Below are 6086 nucleotides of genomic sequence, written 5' to 3'. Positions count from 1 at the left end.
TGTGCGCTCCTCATTGTAGACACAAGACGGCGCAGCGCTGAGGTGACTTCATCGGAGTCACATCAGCTCAGCGCTGACAGGTAGAGATCGGAGTGGCTATGGTGAGCTCCTCATACAGACTCCATTCTAGTCCCCTCTTCTGACTTTCCTTAAAGGGCACCTGTCACCCCGTTTTTTCCGTATGAGATAAAAATACTGTTAAATAGGGCCTGAGCTGTGCATTGCAATAGTGTATTTTGTGGACCCCGATTCCCCACCTATGCTGCCGAAATACGTTACCAAAGTAGTCGTTTTCGCCTGTCAATCAGGCTGGTCTGGTCAGATGGGCGTGGTGTCTTCCCCCAGATCTTGCTTAGTTTTCCGTTGGTGGCGTAGTGGTGTGCGCATGTCCAAGGTCCCGAATCCACTGCACAGGGGAGTGGAAAGAGCGCGATGTGTGCTATTTCATTGGTGATCGGTGGGGGCGGCCATCTTCCTTTGGCCGCGCGTGCGCAGAAGCGGCACTCTGCTGGCCGCGGCTTCAGGAAAATGGCCGCGGGATGCCGCCCGTGCGCAGATGGAGATCGCGGCGGCCATTTTCCTGAAGCCGAGATGCAAACTCTGCTTCAGGAAAATGGCCGCCGCGATCTCCATCTGCGCACGCGCGGCATCCCATGGCCATTTTCCTGAAGCCGCGGCCAGCAGAGTGCCGCTTCTGCGCACGCGCGGCCAAAGGAAGATGGCCGCCCCCACCGATCACCAATGAAATACAGCACATTGGGCTCTTTTCACTCCCCTGTGCAGTGGATTCGGGACCTTGGGCATGCGCACACCACTACGCCACCAACGGAAAACTAAGCAAGATCTGGGGGAAGACACCACGCCCTTTTGACCAGACCAGCCTGATTGACAGGCGAAAACGGCGACTTTGGTAACGTATTTCGGCAGCATAGGTGGGGAATCGGGGTCCACAAAATACACTATTGCAATGCACAGCTCAGGCCCTATTTAACAGTATTTTTATCTCATACGGAAAAAACGGGGTGACAGGTGCCCTTTAATGCTTTTTTATGGAGTTTCTCAAGGTGTTAATGGAACAGACATCACCGGTCAGACAGGAAGGTGTTAATGGCGCCGACATCACAGGTCAGACAGGAAGGTGTTAATGGCACAGACATCACAGGTCAGACAGAAAGGTTCTTTACACTGTTCTTCTACATTTTATGTATTTGGTTAACTTTCACTTTTTTTCCTGATTTATAAATCTTACATTTTTATTGTCACTTTCTGTAATATAAATAATTCCGCTCAGCGCTGATTGTTCAGTGTCACCAGAATGTGACGTCTCCCGTGTGTCACCGTCCTGTCTGCAGTTGTGAGGAGTGAGCGGAGCTTCACGTGGAGCTCAACCGACAGTCCTCATAACAGAGTGCAACCGACAGTCCTCAAAACAGAGCGCAACGGACAGTCACCATAACAGAGCGCAACCCACAGTCACCATAACAGAGCGCAACCGACAGTCACCATAACAGAGCGCAACCGACAGTCACCATAACAGAGCGCAACCGACAGTCACCATAACAGAGCACCACCGACAGTCCTCATAACAGAGCGCCACCGACAGTCACCCTAACAGAGCGCAACCGACAGTCACCCTAACAGAGCGCAACCGACAGTCACCCTAACAGAGCGCCACCGACAGTCCTCATAACAGAGCGCAACCGACAGTCCTCATAACAGAGCGCAACCGACAGTCACCATAACAGAGCGCAACCGACAGTCACCATAACAGAGCGCCACCGACAGTCACCCTAACAGAGCGCAACCGACAGTCACCCTAACAGAGCGCCACCGACAGTCCTCATAACAGAGCGCAACCGACAGTCCTCATAACAGAGCGCAACCGACAGTCACCATAACAGAGCGCAACCGACAGTCACCATAACAGAGCGCCACCGACAGTCTTCATAACAGAGCGCAACCGACAGTCCTCATAACAGAGCGCAACCGACAGTCACCATAACAGAGCGCCACCGACAGTCCTCATAACAGAGCGCAACCGACAGTCATCATAACAGAGCGCCACCGACAGTCCTCATAACAGAGCGTAACCGACAGTCCTCATAACAGAGCGTAACCGACAGTCCTCATAACAGAGCACAACCAACAGTCCTTATAACAGAGCACAACCAACAGTCCTCAAAACAGCGCAACCGACAGTCACCATAACAGCGCCACCGACAGTCCTCATAACAGAGCGCCACCGACAGTCCTCATAACAGAGCGCAACTGACAGTCCTCATAACAGAGCGCAACCGACAGTCCTCAAAACAGAGCGCAACCGACAGTCACCATAACAGAGTGCCACCGACAGTCCTCATAACAGAGCGCAACCAACAGTCACCATAACAGACCGCAACAGTCACCATAACAGCACAACAGTCACCATAACAGAGCGCCACTGACAGTCACCATAACAGAGCGCCACCGACAGTCCTCATAACAGAGCGCCACCGACAGTCCTCAAAACAGACCGCCACCGACAGTCACCATAACAGAGCGCCACCGACAGTCACCATAACAGAGCGTAACCAACAGTCACCATAACAGAGCGCTACCGACAGTCATCATAACAGAGCGTAACCGGCAATCTTGCCTTGTGCAGGCGTGTTCTATGGAGGACAGAGAATGAACTTCAATCCAATATTGCAGTCAGCGGGTAAGGAAAGGGTGAATCAAACAGCTGAAAACCCCGCCTCTATGGCTGAAAATTGTTCCCTCCAAATTCAGGTGACAGAGTCCCTTTAAATGAAATCTGTGGCCATGAGCCACTCGTAAGACTCGGTCTGGAGGGAGCAAACTGAACCACTACCATCCTGCAGTTTGTTCCAAAAATAAAAGCCCAATTATGGGTTTCTTAAATCTGCCTTGGACAAATAGCTTGCCCAAGACCAAACTTATTTTTATTTTGCACTGCAATCACAGCTATACCTCTGACTGCAATGCACTCCAGTGGCCTCAATATGCTTCTGTGTGCATCCTGGGGGATACATATCGACCCTCGCATATGACCCCCCTCACTGCCTCACATATCCCCCCCCCCCCCCCGTTCAAACTTGTGGGGTTGAACATTTGTCACGATATATGGGGCCCTTTACAGGGCATCCGCATTTCCCTGCACGATGTTCCATGGTGAAATTGAAAATTTGCAAGTACAGGAAACATCTGATGATCCGAGCATTCCTCTCCTTGGCACTTCTCATCCAGACCAAGGGTGCATGATCACCAAGCGAAACGATCGAGCGGGCAAATCATATTGTAGGGACTCGAAGGCTCACTTAATGCATGGCACTCCTCCACTACGCTATCATTTTTGTCGGCCGGGGTGAGTTTCCTACTTAGGTCACCGTATGTTTACCTTCTGTAACAGGACCGCTCCTAGGCCAACATAAGATGCATCCATCTGCACGATGAAGTCTCTTGAAGTTGGGGCTAATGAGAACGGGCTGTCTGCACAGCGCCAACTTCAAAGACTGGTATGCTTCCTCATCTAAAGGGTTCCACATGACATGTCTGGAGTCGCGTCCGTAAGCATACACTCCCGATCCTTCCACGCTTTCAATAGATTGACATGATACAACTGTTCGGTTTTCTTTTCCAGGACTGGTAAACTCTGTAGTTTACTTCCCCCACTTTTTCCCGAACTTTATAGGGCCCTTATCACTTGGCCATAAGTTTGTTTTCGGTGGTGGGCACCAAAACCCGATCTCCTGCTTTAAAGAAGCAGACTGTGGGCTTTTTGTTATATACTCAGCCCTACTCTGCCTGAGCATCCCCCAAATGCTCTTTTCAGGGCTGCCACTAGGAATTTCGGGGCCCCATACTGGCAACATTTTCAGGCCCCCTTGAGACTCCGTCCAGGCTCCACCCCAGCTCCGACTCTACCCTTCGAACCTTCCACAGTCGCACCGCCCACTCTTGGAAAAGCTCAACTTCTCCACCACATCCTCACCAATCATATTAACAGTTCCCATCAAACCCCAGATCACACTCATAACCAGCAGCTTTTGTGCTGGCCAAAAGTATTTTTAAGCCGCCACCATGACACGGCAGACTTTGCTGGCTGGGCCCTACTCTACTCTAACCTATTAAATATAAATATATTTTTATGTATTTTTCATTAAGGGAATGAGTCACTTACATCTTTTTTAAATGACAATTAATACCACATACAAGGAACAAATACCATCACACTATGACCAGACCACATATTACAACCACATAGTGACCTATAATACCACATACAAGGAACAAATATGACCACACCATGGCCAGATCACATATTACCACCACATAGTGACTAAATACTACAATACTGATCATTAATAAAAAAAACAACACAATGCTAAGTTATATTATACATAGGAACTCTGTATTTACTGTCAGTGTACAGGTAATACAGTGATCACCAGTGACATTATACACAGAAGCTCTGTACATAGTATACAGTTTATATAGTGTCAGTGTACAGGTAATATAGTGATCACCGGGGACATTATACACAGGAGCTCTGGATATAGTGTATAGTGTACAGGTAATACAGTGATCACGAGTGACATTACACACTGGAGCTCTGAGTATAGTGTACAGGTAATACAGTGATCACCAGTGACATTATACACAGGGGCTCTGTATGTAGTGTCAGTGAACAGGTAATACAATGATCACCGATGACATTATGCACAGGAGCTCTGTATATAGTGTCAGTATACAGGTAATACAGTGATCACCGATGACATGCACAGGAGCTCTGTATATCGTGCATAGTGCACAGGTAATACAGTGATCACCGATGACATTGTGCACAGGAGCTCTGTATATAGTGTATAGTTTACAGATAATACAGTGATCACCAGTAACATTACACACAGGAGCTCTGTATATAGTGTGTTATGGGCCTGGTGGTTAGGAGAACCTGGACTGACCTGATAGTCAAACTGCAAAATAGGACGATCTCTGGGAAGTGGGAGCTCTGCTGACCGCAACCCTAATCCTATTATCACACACACTAGAATCAGCCGTGGATCGTGCCTGACTCTGCCTAGATGACTCTTCACAGCCTGAGAGGTAACTACCCCTAAAGAGAAACAAAGCCTCACTTACCTCAGAGAAATTTCCCAAAGGAAAAGGCAGCCCCCACATATATTAACTGTGAGTTAAGAGGAAGGTACAAACAGAGATGAAAACAGGTTTTTTAGCAAAGGAGGCCAGTCTTACTAAATAGACAGAGTATAGATAAAGGGATCTTTGCAGTCAGCACAAAAATCTACAAAAGCCACACAGAGAGAGCAAAAAGGCCCCCGCACCGACTCACGGTGCGGTGGCGCCCCTCTGCCACCCAGAGCTTCCAGCTAGCAAAACAAAATCATGATTACCCGCTGGACAGAAAATAAACAGGTACTAAGGAATATAATCCGTACACAAATGAACAACAAATGAGCTTAACAGGGACTTAGCTTCTGTTGAAGTAAACAGGACATCAGAAGGATCCAAGAGAGATCTGAACCAGTACTGATACATTGACAGCCGGCATCAAGTAATGATCTGAGCGGAGTTAAATAGAGGAACCAGCCCAGTCCTAAACGATGCAGCTGAGGATGCCACTTCCAGACCAGCAGCTCCACTTTCAGCCACCAGAGGGAGTCCACGGACAGAACTCACAGAAGTACCATTCCTGACCACCGGAGGGAGTTCGAGAACGGAATTCACAACAATAGTGTCACTGTGCAGGTAATACAGTGATCACCGGTGACATTATACACAGGAGCTCTGTATATAGTGTCAGTGTACAGGTAGTGTAGTGATCACCAGTGACATTATACACAGGGGCTCTGTATATAGTATATAGTTTACAGGTAATACAGGGATCAGCAGTGACATTACACACAAACTCTGTATATAGTGCCAGTGTAAGGTAATACAGTGATCAGCAGTGACATTATACACAGGAGCTCTGTTTCTAGTGTATAATGTACACATAATACAGTGATCACCAGTTACATTATATACAGGAGCTCTGAATATAGTGTCAGTGTACAGGTAATACA

This window comes from Ranitomeya variabilis, chromosome 4 (assembly GCF_051348905.1).
Source record: "Ranitomeya variabilis isolate aRanVar5 chromosome 4, aRanVar5.hap1, whole genome shotgun sequence".
In the NCBI taxonomy this organism is placed as follows: Eukaryota; Metazoa; Chordata; class Amphibia; order Anura; family Dendrobatidae; genus Ranitomeya; species Ranitomeya variabilis.
Note: the sequence above shows the minus strand (reverse complement) of the source record.